At 32.9% G+C, this 16,088-nt stretch overlaps 1 long non-coding RNA gene across 1 annotated transcript; it reads right to left on the bottom strand.

The window, feature by feature from the left end:
* Positions 1 to 1,021: 1,021 nt before the first annotated feature.
* On the bottom strand, positions 1,022 to 2,102 carry LOC143052834 (uncharacterized). Its single transcript, XR_012971265.1, has 2 exons — positions 2,031 to 2,102; positions 1,022 to 1,431 (listed from the first exon to the last, which is right to left on the bottom strand). It is a non-coding gene; the product is annotated as an uncharacterized LOC143052834 (long non-coding RNA).
* Positions 2,103 to 16,088: the final 13,986 nt, after the last annotated feature.

Raw genomic sequence — 16,088 nt, 5'->3', positions numbered from 1 at the left:
GACAATTTGCTGAAAGTGTATTGTAACAAATAAAAATAAAAGTGAATCTTGTCGTTAAATTTAGACTAACGTACTTCAATAATGTCATTGAAATGTATATCGTGAAACTCGTGCTTAACAAATTCCCGCGGAAATGTGTGTACTCGTGGTTTACGTAAGTAACGTATCGGACGCAAGTGTATTTGACACTATTTTTCTCTGTTTGATTATATTAAAATCGTGTATTATTTGAGATATTATTATTTTTTTAAATAAACTTGATTTAGAAAAGAATGCTGTTTTACTGGATAAAACAAAGACTCTTTTAACTGTTATTGTAGAAATGAAATACGTGCTCCCTTTACGTTCGTTCGTACCTTTCGTCAATTTGTAAGAAAGCTCTATAATATAACCTTCATGGTCATTTCTGTTATTAAACGTGTCTGTATAATAACTGTTTCTGATACTAGTATACTTTCAATATAAAAGCCAAAACTGTAAATACACTTCGTAACCTCGTAACAAAACATTATAACTGGTCATAGTAGGCAGAAGGGAGATCTCGACAATTTGATCATTATTAATTCTGTCATAATTTCGCTACCTATATTTGTTTGGTAGACATAAGCAGTTACTAACGTTATTGGGGCGGTCATGTTGGTGGCAATCAGATTCATAAAGCATAGTTTAAACTAAAATTTAAGAACGGCGATGGTAATGTTTGGTTCTATATAGCCAAATAGTTTAAGTGCCAACATTCACAGACAACGCAATACAAGTAATAACAACAACTAGTTGTGGCCCTTTGATAATAAATTATACATGTAACAAAGTAACATCAATCAACTAAAATAAATGTCAAAATTAAAAAAAGTTGCTTTGTTAGTGTAGAAAAATAAAATAAAGTTATCACAGACTAACATCATGACAACAACGGAATCACAAGTCATTATAGTATACCGTCAAAGAATTAATGTTTACAATTCAATATCCACAACCATTACGTGTCACGTTTTAAATGTCAGCATGTACTAAGTCTACCTTGATACCATGAGATATACAATTTATATTATAATTATATTTCAACAGACAACTAAATGGTAAGCTTGGTATTGTTTCATCTAAAAGGTAAACGGTAAAAATGTTTTTTTTTTTCAAAAACATCTAAACTTTGCGAGTTCTTGCAAAGTCATTATATAAATATGAGTGCCTTTCTTTGCAGTAGGATTTACGGGAATGGAGCCGTCAAAGCTGCACAAAATCCGGATATTCCACCGAAAGAACTCCATGAAACACCAGCAGCCCCAGTCGATTGCAAGATTGCGAACAAATTTCCAGCCCATAGCCCGGCTGCAATTCCATTGAATCCCAATAGTGGTAGGATTGCAGCTCCTACTACCAAACCTCCAACACCAGCTACAGCCATACAAGATGCCTAGCTTATTGGTCCTCCTGTACATACAAAAGCATTCTAGTTATTGAAAACTTTTAATTTTTAAAATTTCGAATGGCCAAAAATCATCAGAAAAAGCATAAATAAATGAGTTTTGTCATCCCTGTAATATTCTTTATTAAAACATTTTGAAATATTATATGTGCATATTTAAGGCCTTAAGCATCATATAACGGGCCTGTATTCCTCTTTCCCTGTTTTGGCGCTTCTTTGTACAAATCGGTGTACAGTCATTGGTTGAACAACCGACCTTCAATAATTTCGTTTTTGGTGTGTCCTGATAAAAGTAAATCGAGAAAAGTCCCTCGGAAATTCAATACGTTTAATTTCATTTTCGAAAATAATTACCGTAGATGCCGCTTCATATCCGTGGTCGATTGTTTTAGTAATTCTATGAAGGTTCTCCCTGTACGTATATAAGCGCTTCCAGTGTGTATACAACTCGATCTATAAATCTTTATTGTTGGGCGTTCTTGATGAAGTCCAGTAAAAAAATACACTTCGGAAGCACTAAATTTATAAAATGTCTCGATCTGAAAAATGTTTTTTACATTTGATACTCACAAATCATTTACATATTACAGGTGGCAACACATACCTCCGACAACTGGTGCAGATATTAACAGCAAGGAACAGACCAAAATAAATGACTTCTGTGAATCCATCTCTGCAATTCAATTAATGTTAAAATCCAATTGTTCAGAGAACCAGAAGTAAGTAATAACAGAGAACAGTTGAAGGTCTTTCCAACCCTTATGTTATATTTTGATTCGAATGTATAAAAATTCGGGTTAAAATGTGATTTCCTGTGTAAAATGATAGCTCAGTGTATGTTGATTCCAAATATATATATGGTTTCTTTATAATTTGGTTTGAAATAAGGCATGTTATTTCTTACTTCCGGTCTCAAAAATGTCACTTCCCATATTATTACATAGTTTATTTGACACTGATTTTAAAAGCATATTGTTCAATATACTTTTACATCAAATGAGTTACAAAAAATAGCTACTTCTGGTTTACACAAGGGCACTTCCGGTTTGCTTTTTCACAGTCATATGGCTGTGTAATCTAATGCACAAAGTCTTATATGGCTTGATAATGTATAAATATCAATAATCAAAGACAAAATCAAGAACGTCAAATTTACCTATGACCTTAACCTCAATTTCAAGGTCATAAACCAAGGACCTCGAATCAAAAGACCCTAGGTTTTTATTAGATATGGTTTATGAATTATATCATCATACGTGTAATAATAACTATAAAAGGGGAGAAACTCCCATTAAATGTCAACGTACCCTTTCTACCAAAATGCATGTGTTACTACATGTCGCAACTAACAATTTAGTAAATACTAGAACACACCCGTGATATCGCGGATCCGTGACTGAATTAAAGTATATAACAATGCGTAAGCCTTATTTTAGTATTGGTATTGTCATCTGATAAAGTCATGCCGATTATAAGATACACTGTTTTCTCTGTTTTAAAAATTTTTCTGTTTGAACCCGTCAACCTGGAACTTATCAAATATTAATACATTTATGGCAAGCCGTTCTCCTCAAAACTATGTTTAAACTATTTTTCGAAAAATTTACAACAAAGGACACTGAGATTTAAAAACTTCAAAACGCACACTGAGAATTGAAAATTACACACTGAGAATTGAAAATTACACACTGAGAATTGAAAATTACACACTGAGAATTAAAAATTACACACTGAGATTTCATAAAGACGCACTGAGATTACAAAAATGAACCAGATGCTCCGCAGGGCGTAGCTTTATACGACCGCAGAGGTTGAACCCTGAACGGTTAGGGCAAGTATGGACACAACATTCAAGTTGGATTCAGCTCTAAATTTGGATTGTGATTAAATAGTTGACACAGCATAGGTTTCTGACACAGAATGAATGTGTTCTAATGAACTTAAAATTTTTGTTTCTCTTAGAGCAATTCACTATGCTGTTGAATATTAATCCTCTCAAAAAAATGTTTGAAGAAATTTTCTTTTTTATTTATGAAATTTCAAATGAGAAAAATTGAACCCAATTTTTTTAATCACATCCCCCTTTCCCTTATTCCAAAACTAATCTCAATTAAAATTTCTAATGGAGTTTGCAACAATAACTACTCATTTAAATACATCATAAAATATTAAGATGTAAAAAAACTGCTTGTTATCACTGAATGGTAAAGATTATTTTAATTTATCAGTTGGTAGTAAAAAGTGAATATACATTGTATATTGTATATAACAAAGATTTAAGTTGATTCTGGACAAAGAAAGATAACTCCAATTAAAAAAAAATCTTGCTATTGCACAATATTTTGCAATTAGATATTTCTTGCTTACTATTCTGGACAAAGAAAGATAACTCTAATTAAAAAAAAATTTGATATTTCACAATATTGTGCAATTAGATATTTCTTGCCATTGCGCAATACTGTGCAAATGAAAAGACTTGCTATTGCACAATACTTAATATAATAATTTTAGATCCTGATTTGGACCAACTTGAAAACTGGGCCCATAATAAAAAATCTAAGTACATTTTTGGATTCAGCATATCAAAGAACTTCAAGATTTCAATTTTTGTTAAAATCAGACTAAGTTTAATTTTGGACCCTTTGGACTTTAGTGTAGACCAATTTGAAAACAGGACCAAAAATGAAGAATTTACATACACAGTTAGATTTGGTATATCAAAGAACCCCATTTATTCAATTTTTGATGAAATCAAACAAAGTTTAATTTTGGACCCCGATTTGGACCAACTTGAAAATTGGGCCAATAATCAAGAATCTAAGTACATTTTTTGATTCAGCATATCAAAGAACCTAACTGATTCATTTTTTGTCAAAATCAAACTAAGTTTAATTTTGGACCCTTTGGACCTTAATGTAGACCAATTTGAAAACGGGACCAAAAGTTAAGAATCTACATACACAGTCATGACAGTTAGATTCAGCATATCAAAGAACCCCAATTATTCAATTTTGATGAAATCAAACAAAAGTTTAATTTTGGACCCTTTGGGCCCCTTATTATGTTGGGACCAAAACTCCCAAAATCAAACCCAACCTTTCTTTTATGGTCATAAACCTTGTGTTTAAATTTCATAGATTTCTATTTACTTATACTAACGTTATGGTGCGAAAACCAAGAAAAATGCTTATTTGGGTCCCTTTTTGGCCCCTAATTCCTAAACTGTTGGGACCTAAACTCCCAAAATCAATACCAACCTTCCTTTTGTAGTCATTAACATTGTGTTTAAATTTCATTGATTTCTATTTACTTAAACTAATGTTATTGTGCGAAAACCAAGAATAATGCTTATTTGGGCCCTTTTTTGGCCCCTAATTCCTAAACTGTTGAGACCAAAACTCCCAAAATCAATCCCAACCGTTCTTTTGTGGTCATAAACCTTGTGTCAAAATTTCATAGATTTCTATTAACTTAAACTAAAGTTATAGTGCGAAAACCAAGAAAATGCTTATTTGGGCCCTTTTTGGCCCCTAATTCCTAAAACGTTGGGACCGAAACTCCCAAAATCAATACCAACCTTCCTTTTGTGGTCATAAACCTTGTGTTAAAATTTCATAGATTTCCATTCACTTTTACTAAAGTTAGAGTGCGAAAACTAAAAGTATTCGGACGACGGACGACGACGACGACGCAGACGCCAACGTGATAGCAATATACGACGAAAATTTTTTCAAAATTTGCGGTCGTATAAAAACGCACACTGAGAATTAAAAATTACACACTGAGAATTGAAAATTACACACTGAGAATTGAAAATTACACACTGAGAATAAATCTGAAAACACACACTGAGAATTGAAATTACACATTGAGAATTTAAAATTACACACTGAGAATTTAAAATTACACACTGAGATTTGTGCGCACTTTTTATGCGCACATATCTAATTAGCATACTTAATCTGAATCTATTACAAGCTTAAAACAACAAGGGGACAGAACTCGTTACTCTTTCGATTTAGTTTCAAATTATTAATAAAAAAACTTTAGAAATACAAGAACAAGAAAAATACCCACTTACTCTTATTACAAAATATAACCAAATGGTGAAAAACTTTATAAAAATTATAAGAAAACATTGGAACAATCTGCAAAAAAATGCAGTGAAATGTTTACTCAAGTGTCTATTATAGCATATAAACGTAACAAAAATATAAAAGATTAACTAGCGAAATCAGGGAAACAGTTGGAAGACTTTTGAAAAGGGACACATGTTTAATTACTGGTAGTAATGATCTGAATTATAGGCAACAAACTTATGAATATGACAATGTTAAGTCTTGAAATTTATTACGAATGTTGGTTGAAGGAATAGCATTTCATTATAATGACAAGAGTTCTTGAGATCAAGATATTAATCTGTTGAATTATTCATCTCATGAATATTCATTAGTAATTTACATATTAATCTCAGCATGTATTTTTGAAATCTCAGTGTGTAATTAACAATTCTCAGTGTGTGTTTTTCAATTTATTTCATCTCAGTGTGTTTTATTAAATCTCAGTGTGTAATTTTGAATTCTCAGTGTGTGTTTTTTTATTTTTTTAAATCACACTTCGAAAAAAGGGTTTACAGTGGCGGATCCAGAGGGGGGGTTCCGGGGGTGCGCACCCCCCCTTTATTTTGGCCGATCAATGCATTTGAATCGGGACATATGTTTTGCACCCCCCTTTGCCCTGGGCTAGCACCCCCCTTTCGAAAATTCCTGCATCCGCCACTGGGGTTTAAACATAGTTTTGACGAGAACGGCTTGCCATATACATTAATTATTTGGAAAACGAAAGGTCATGGATTGGAGTATTTTTAATCAACAGCATTGTCCTATATTACTATTTATAAGTTGAATTCTTTGATTCGATGTTTTACATCATGCCCGCTAACATGTTAAAAAATGTACCTATACGCCTTATTTTGTGTCCAGATTTTTAGTATTCGCAATGTTATCTTAGAAAGTCTTACTGATTAAAATACTACAATAGGGAACAATTTGACAATGCTTGAATTAAGTTGTGTTAACCCAGTTAATTATGACCCGTGTATATAGCAAAATCCTAAACACACCGTTTGGTGGTGCGCCTGTCAGATGCGGAACGTACAGATAAGGTAACAGGTAGCAGGTGAAAATACTATTGGTATCGGTATCAGATTCGACCCGGAACGTGTTAATTGTTGGCAATATTACTTTGTGGAAAACAAAAGGGTCGGAAGTTGTGTAATTTTTAATCGACACCATTGTCCTATATTAGCTATATATAAAATTGAATTCTGTGATTTGTTGTTTTTACCCGATGACGGCTGACAAATAGGACCTCGTTATTTTAGTATTATAAATATATGTTGTCGATATTTTATACGGATTTTGAAAAGAAGTGAAAATAATCCAAAACGTTGACCTTATTTTATTTTTATTTTTTTGGGGAACATGAACCTCAAATCAAAAGACGCTAGGTATCTATAACTTATGGTTTACCAGTTTCGCATGCATATCAAAATGCATAAGGGGAAATAACTCTCATATGGAATCTCTATACTGCTTCGGTTAGAATTAATCAAAACGTCCTGAGGATATAACGAGCGATTTGGTAAAATAATGTTCTCGTTATCTTTTACGGTTGCAAAGATGTAGTACACACAAGAAAAAAAGTGTCTGGGGAGATCATAACTCTTACAAAATATAATATTTGTTTAAGCAGTGTCAAGTAATAAAGTGCATATACACATGTCGATATCAAATACCACAAAATCTAAGCGGCATATATTGAAAAAACAATACAGGAGAAAGAAAAAAATCAGATCAAATGAATAGGTCTTTTCACGGAAAAGTGGAAAGACCTAATAAAAACCCAAGTACAGCCACGGATAGTTCTATCGTATTTATCCTCAAAATTTATCATGCATTTACACTAAAAAAAAAACACTTACCAAGCATTTTTGTCATAAGAGAATATTTACCCCCCCCTTTTTTATGCTCAATAGCCTTTAAACAAAAAAGGATTTTCAGTTAAATCAACAAATCTTAATTACATAACATGGAAACAATATATCTATTCGAGAATTTAATAAAAATGAACGGGGAAGAAATATGCTTTTTCTATCAGAAGATAGAATGATCGAGTAATGTTTTATATAAACTTTGTTATGTACTCCGCCCTTTCCCAATTAATTCACAGCACAAACGGTTAGATAATATATTTGTGTTTGTTACAAAAAGTTTAAACACAGTTTTAAAATTTAATAAACGTGTATTTATGACATTGTGATAATGTTCAAGACATAATAGTCATACCTGTTACAACACCGGGCAGCTCCAACATATACAGAAGAAGACGGCCCGTAATTTGCCTTTTATAATAGGAAAACGAAAATAAAAATAGATTTAGGTGACGTGTGTCTGCTCAACTATTTTTAGCGTTTATAGAAAATACAAAATCATTATTTGAAATGAAAAGTAGATTTTAGAGGATTAAAGACTCTTTTTGTGTATCATGATTTTATGTTTATTTAGGTTTCCCAAAAGTTAGTCTTCAATGATTATTACTGTGTCGTGCATACGGAAATTTGTAAAACATTTTAACTTTTGTTATTATCCTTGGTTTTTAGTGAAATCGTATTATTATTAGATATTTTTGGGAAACTAGTAATCTATTTCAAAACAATTATAATGATTATGCATGTTTTCAAATTAAATACAATGTAGGTTAACTTTTTTTTTAAAACTTTTTGACTATCGATGGACCTTAAATTGTTCGTAAATAATTTGCTATCATATCAAAATGAAAGAGAAGATATAAATCATTATGGATACTCAAAAATCATTACGGAAATGGAAAAAAAACAGAAAACGACAATGATTAAAGCGTTATCATTAATTCTACTCTCTTTATTCCTTACATGTGTAACATGGGTGTATGTACATTTCTTTCTAAGTTTTTGGGTAACCAGTAATGTAAAAGTTTTTATTTCACTGCCATTTACAAAAATTGTCATAGTCACATACGACAATTTGGAAGCATGCATTTCGGCAAGATTTTCAAAGCCTATTTTTGAGATTTTTTTTGTTGAAAAATTAGTATTTTGCAACATTTTGGAAGCCCAGCGACGACATGTAGCTTAATAACAGCGATAAACACATTGATTTACAACAGTTCATATACATGTACTAGTATTCAACGAATTAAGGAGAAGAATGTGTATACGTGACTTGTCACTTGTTTTCCAATCCATTGTACATAGTGTAATTGTATTGTATTTATGTACCTGTGTACGTATTTATTTATCTGTTTCTGAATAAAATATTGCTTACACTAGTATTCAACGTCATCAATGTTGCGCCTGGAACATATCATTTACATTCAACGTTTTTTATGCCCCACCTACGATAGTAGAGGGGCATTATGTTTTCTGGTCTGTGGCTCCGTTCGTTCGTCTGTGGTTCCGTTCGTCCGTCTGTGCGTCCGTTCGTTCAGGTTAAAGTTTTTGGTCAAGGTAGTTTTTGATGAAGCTGAAGTCCAATCAACTTGAAACTTAGTACACTTGTTGCTTATGATATGATCTTTCTAATTTTAAAGCCAAATTAGACTTTTGACTTCAATTTCACTGTCCACTGAACATAGAAAATGAAAGTGGTAGTTTCAGGTTAAAGTTTTTGGTCAAGGTAGTTTTTGATGAAATTGAAGTCCAATCAACTTGAAACTTAGTACATATGTTCCCTATAGTATAATCTTTCTAATTTTAATGCCAAATTAGATTATTACCCAATTTCACGGTCCATGGAACATGCAAAAGGATAGTGCGAGTGGGGCATCCGTGTACTTTGGACACATTCTTGTTTATCAGATATTTTTTTTCACTATCAATGTTGAATATCCAACACATTTCGCAATAGCACACATAAACAAACATTTTAAAACTGTTTACAAAACCACAAAATCAACCGGTAAAGACTTTACTGTAAGTCATCCGATAGGACTGGTATTTTCAAAGTTACTATACATTATGTAAGTCAGCAGCGTAAAGATCGAAAGAACGGTTCATTTTTCTTTTGACAGGTTGTAATTTAGAACTAATATCATCACCATGCATATTGTTCTCGAACAAACGTAAACTAGGAGAGAACGAATAACATTGAGAATGGAAAACGTTTGTGTGCAGTTTTTTTGTTACATTTGCGCGCATTCAATTTTCTACAGGTTAAGTCATGTGTGGCTCAAGGCACAAACATTAAGTCCATATTTCCCCAAGTATTTGTGCATTACTACTATTAATAGAATCCAGACGTACTACAAACGGTCCGGAATCATTTCATGCTCACTACAATGAGCAGAAAAATGTACAGGTCATCTATTTTACACAAGTGTCTTGTTTAAGGTACAATTATGATTATCAGTTGAAACCTTAAATTAAAAAGACGAAGAAAACGATCCTGAGGTGTCGACCCTGATAACCCTGCCGTTGAAAATAATCTATTCATTATACTGCAACAAAGGCATGGACTAGTTTACCGTTCATACCTTTAAAAATATTATCATGATTATGAAACTTATTAGTTGTTGTATTTTGATGTCAAGATAATTTTAAATGTTAACTGTTAGTGGCGGATCCAGAAATTTTCATAAGTCGGGACCCACTGACTGACCTAAGAGGGGGCCCGCTCCAGTCGCGCTTCAGTGATTCCCTATATAAGCAACCAAATTTTTTCATAAAAAGGGGGGCCCGGGCACCCTGCCCCACCATAAATCCGCCTCTGACTGTAGCGTGTGATATTTATTTTTGTGTCAAAGGGTCTCAATGAAAATATGACTAGTTCCTACTGAGTTATCCTATATTATTATAATTTGATGTATATTTGAAAGAATGGCGAAGTATGTATCTAATACATATTTGTCTATAACATGCTCCTTTATATTGTTTAATGACAATAAGGGGACGACCATTTGATATTCTGGGGGGGGGGGGGGGGCAGGAGGATTTGTTTTTGATCGGTTATTTATTTTTGCAAACTAAGAGGACAGATTATTCATTTTCTGCACTATTGAAGCAAGATTATTCATTTTTATTAAAGCAAGGGACTGATTATTCATTTTCACAACTATGTTTTTGATATTCGAAAACATACAATTTTTAAATTTTTTTGTTTATAAATAATACTTATAGTATAGTCAAGTCATTATGTAACATTTAATTAGATTAACCATCCCCCTCTACTGAAATGAATCTTTTAAATTCCCAACTGCATATACACATAGCATTAAGTTTAGTTATAACTAGGCACTTTTAAATGTTTTGGCAAACTTACTACGCCGAGCGGAGCGAGGCAAACATTTTTTTGAAGGGTTTTGGAGCCACTGAAGGCCCAAGAAGCTATAGAACAAATGATGCAAAATCATGCTTTCTGGGTGTTCGGAAGACCCTTTCATAATCTGAAAATGAAGTTTTGTTTTAATAATTTTTTGACAATATTTTGGTCTCAAAGCAAAATGTATAAATTCAGTGTAAGACTGAAGTTTCTAGGGAAAACATCAAAAGACCAATGTGCCTGATAAAGCAAAAATGGAATTTACATAGTTAAGCCTGTGGCTGCTGTTTTTTTTTTTAAACTCATGATCAAGTTCATAACAAAATTACTAGATTACAAAAGGAATGCAACACTAACAGAATACAGAATTAAGGGCAATCAATGAACAAAAGACTAATAAATAAGAAACATTGATCCCGAAAAATCAGGGCTATAAGTCTGAGGGAAAACAGAACTTTCTTCTTGCAAGGCCGTGAACACAATTTGATATGGAGACAAGCGTTTGGTTTTGAAATTTCCTACATGGAGTTACGGCCCTGTTAAAATAAAGGTGAGGTAAGGTTTCCCGAGACAATATACTTAAAGTTAAATAAAACCAATTTTCAGACATTTCAAGTATATTTAAATAATATTTATACTTTTGTTATTAAAAAATTTGGGAAGTGTTTCCCGATTTTTTTTGGGGAAAAAAGATGAATTTATGAAGAATCTGGCGAATCCGGGTCCGTTCGCGCCCATTCACGTTCGCACCCTATCACGTTCGCCCCCTTTCACTTTCGCACCCTACACGTTCGCGCCCAATTTTTATTGGTTTTGTGTTTAATAACTTTGTAATCAAGTTTTGGCTAGTGCATTTCTATAAGTATATATTTTGTTGTCATTGTCCTTAACTAACGTGTGTTTATTTGTGTTGAAAAATAATCTTAATCTTGTTTTGGTTAAGTGTATTGCTAACTTTTATTTAATTGTTTCAAAATAAAGTGAGACTATGACAACATATTTATTTGTGTTGAATAAATTTTAATCATGTTTTGGTTAGTGCATTGCTATGAATTGTTTTATTTCAATACAATCTTCAATGTTTTGCTCATACCAAGCTAAAAACCTGCAGTATGTACATCAAATCAATTAAAAACAACAATCTTCTTTTTTTAATTATTCAACTGGAATTTTATTTAAAATTGGGTGCGAACGGACCTTGGGTGCGAACGTGCGAGGTGCGAACGTGTAGGGTGCGAAAGTGTATTGGGCGCGAACGGACCTGATACCGAATCTGGTGCCATCTTAGACCTGCTGAGTTATTTATTTTCAAACTACCACAGAACAAACCATTTATTTTTGTGATTATCAAGGCTGAGTTATCTATTTTCAAAATCCTCCTGCCCCTCCCCCCCCCGAATATCAAATGGTCGTCCCCTAAAGAGTTGAAGTATAAATATAGTTAATAGCCCGGAGAATTTACATGTCCAGACCGATATGATGTGCATTTTATAAGTTAGGAAGATTTCCGGTTAAAAAAAAATATAATACAATTTCTCATTTTTGGTAAGATAAGCTACCCCTGCATGTTAAAAATACGCATCATGCATGAGCAAGCAATAGTTTTAATTTCCATTGATGAATAACTCCGTAGGTTGTAAAGTAGCGTTCCTAGTCCCATTGACACGTCATGAATTATATATGCTGTTATGTGTAGATCATATCACAGGAGTTTGAAATCCTAACAATAAAAAAATGTAAAAATATGCCAAACTCGACTATCACAATAGAGCTTCTCTCGAAGACTACACAAACTAGGGAAAAACGGGTAGCAGTAACTGTTTCTAGAAATGGCAGTGTTGCATTACAACCAAAAAAAAATAGGGTCGTGCAGCAAAAATTTACTCAAAATGAAGTTGAAAAACGGTACCTAGAATGACCGAATAACACTGTTAATATCCGAATAACACTTGTAATGACTGAATAACACTTGAAATTTTGTAGTCCGAGATTATTCTGATGTCCAACGGCTGTTTTGCCAGACAAGCTGGGGCCGTGGGACGTCAGAGCTCATCCCATATATTTTTTCACAAAGCAATGCGCAGTACAGGTGAAGTAAACTTCAACTTGTTGAAGGCAGTCATTACAGGGATGATTCCACTATATAGTTTAGGGCCGCTTAACGGCCCTTAAATCGGCCAGCGGCCCCAAAAAAAAATGTTTGTAAATATAAATTCCCAATTCAGGAAATTAAAACAAAAATCGGTATTTCCGGAAAAGTTTCCGTCACCGATTACAGCAACTATAAATTTCATAGTTTGTTGTCAAACCGTAATAAAATCCTGATAAGAATGCTGACTATGATCGCATTTTTTAACAACGATTTAATTATGTCAACATGAAGTAAACAATTTTGGCGGCCGGATTCAATTGAAGTTAAAATGTTATCGGAGTATTTGGTCTCGTAAAAGTAGATCGCTCAGCAGGTTGATCAAAAATATGCTTTTTGTCAAAATGGGTGTCAAAACAGACCTATCGGCAAAGAGCAAATTAAAACTTTGATATACCATTGATGAATGAATTTTAATGGTAAGCAGATCGCCCAGCAGAGCCAGTTATGTAATTTGATTAAAACTTGTTTTGTAAAAGAAATTATTTTATATTTTTCACTTTTTTCCCGCAAAAGACAAATGTTTGAGCGTTTTTGAAAATAAGTTGATGATAGACCATTCATGAAATAACTTTTTTTTTAACTTGTCCTGTAGGACAAGTACTTACCAAAATGAACTTGTCCGAATGGAATTTTACTTGTCCGAAAAATAATTGTGAACTTTTTTTTTCTTTTAAAAATATAGTTAATTTTTATGTTAATGGCTTGCACAAAGTGAAATAAAAGAATATAACAGTTATAGTTTATATATTTATTATCTAGTGACATCCTAGTCAAAAATGGCTACTGCATTTAGTCAAAAGGGTTCTAATTATCTAGTTGTCATCAATGTCATCATCAGAGTGAGTCTGTTCCATGTCAGGATCTGGTAGTGCTCTCAATCCTCTAAACTCATGAGGGTTGAAGCCTGGTCTTTTCTGTCTTCCACTTGACCACCAGAGATTGAAGACTGAGTTTGTTACACGTTTGGCATATCATAGTTTTTTATTTTGACTCATCAACCTTCCCATCATCGTCTGTATGAACAGCATATTTTAACCCAAGGAATTCCTCTTCCCAGCTCGGTAAATACGTCCTCTGTCTTTTAAGCTCGTATTCTTTCTTCCTTTCTTTATACTCTTCTTCGTCTTTTGTTTTTTTCTTTTTTCCAAAATGTAGTGAAACCAAATTTTGTTAAGTCTATGATTGTATCGAAGGGGTTTGTTTATGGCCCAAGACCACAATTAATGACCCCGCTTTTCGTTGTTCACGAATATAGTTCCCTTTAATTTAAGTGTATTTCTTCTTAAATTTTTTTCTTTCCTTTTCTCAAACATTTCTTAGCTTTTATAAGGTGGAAATGAAAGAAGAGAGGTGAAATAATTTTTTAGATGTTTTATTTTAACTGATTTTGATATAGAAAGAGTGATTAGGTCAGGTGCAAAAAGGTGATATTTACAGTTTTCGGAACATCTCTTGACTTGTCCATAGGGGTATGGATGTGTATTGGCTAAATTTGTAAGTTGTAAACATGCAATGTCTCTGAAACTTGGACATATTTTTGGACTTGTACTGTACATTACACACACAAAAGATCTGCCAAAAAGAACAGTTCAATTTTTTTTTATGAGACAAAACGTTATAAAGAACTAAGGCCACACCAATTTGATTCCTTGTTCGACGGACCCGCCCGCACCTATTTTTTTCAAAACAGAATTTTTTTATTTTTTTTTTATTCCCGCTTCCCGCATCTGGAAATGTGATCATGTCTATTTCCCGCACCGTTTTTTTTGTAAATATTATAAAAAGATATCAACATTGGTTTCTTTCCCCCTTACTTATATTCCCTATCAAAAAATGCTCGTTGTTAGAATAAAGTACAAAGAACTTCTGAAGGATTTGCCTTCAACTGCAATTATATTATGCTGGCAAAACAAAACTATCTATAGCCGCTGCATGTTTATGCACCTGTCCTGATTGATTCAGGGGCCTGTCGTTCAGCAGTTACCGTTTGTTGATGTTGTTCATTGGTATAATTTTTCCCGTTTGGATATATAAATTAGATCGTTGGTTTGCCTGTTCGAATTGTGTACGCTAATAATTTTGGGATCCTTTATAGCTTGCTGTTTGGTCTGTATCAAAGCCCTGTGTAAAAGGCCGTACTTTGACCTGTGTTTGTTATTGTCAGGTTGAGAACAACCCTCCCTCAGACAAGGGGTCATTTTACTGATGTAGAAAAGAAAATAGAAATACCAAGGATTTGTATAGTTCTTCTATACAAAACCTTTGAAAACTTAGAATTTTGTACTCAAAAAGAGGAGAGTTACATCATATTTTAAACTTTTTCTAAAAGAGGGGTCCACTTATTTTGAATAATATTAAACTGTTAAAGTAAATGTGTTAATTTAACATGGTTAATTAGTCCAGGAATATTACAAAATTCTTGGACATGCTTTGACCATTTAATACTAGATAGATATATAGTTCTTTGAGAAAATATGAGCCCTTTTGTACAAACAAATATATTATAACTTATATTGATCCCTTATAAAACATGTAAAAGGGATATTTATAACATTAAGGGGTTGCCCCCAAACTGATTATGACTTGGATGGAGAATTGTCTCATTGTCAGTCACACATACATAGACCAGATTTAATTATTTCTTGGTGTATAGGGAAAAAATACTTCAGAAATTAAAGAAATGTCAAAGTACAAGTTATAAATCAAGTTTAATTATTGTCAAAACCTACTATTTTATGTTTACAAAAAAAAAATATAGTCGCTCGCCTTTACTTTTCAAGCTTCGCCTCAAAAATTTGCAAATTAAATATTTTTTTATTAAAATTTTCAAATCGCTCGCTCGCCCCAAATTTTTGAGTCCAAAAATCCGTAGAACAAGAAATTAAATTGGTGTGGCCTAATAGAGGAATTAATTGTGGTCTCGGGCCTTATAAAATGTCCGTCTCGGTCAATATTGTTATTTTAATCTCAAAGCTGAGTTCCGTATCTTTAAAGCGCATCACTGATAAAGTTTCTCCACTGGAGGTTGTTCTAAATGATCGGAGGAAGATTCAGTAGTAAGAGTGTCGATGACTGGTTTACGTTTACAGAATGTGTTTTTTCTATGCCGAAGTATATGACAAGACAACAGTTTAAATTTATTATCGATTGATTT

Source organism: Mytilus galloprovincialis, chromosome 11 (genome assembly GCF_965363235.1).
Source record: "Mytilus galloprovincialis chromosome 11, xbMytGall1.hap1.1, whole genome shotgun sequence".
NCBI lineage: Eukaryota > Metazoa > Mollusca > Bivalvia > Mytilida > Mytilidae > Mytilus > Mytilus galloprovincialis.
Note: the sequence above shows the minus strand (reverse complement) of the source record. Positions and strands in the feature narration are given on the sequence as shown.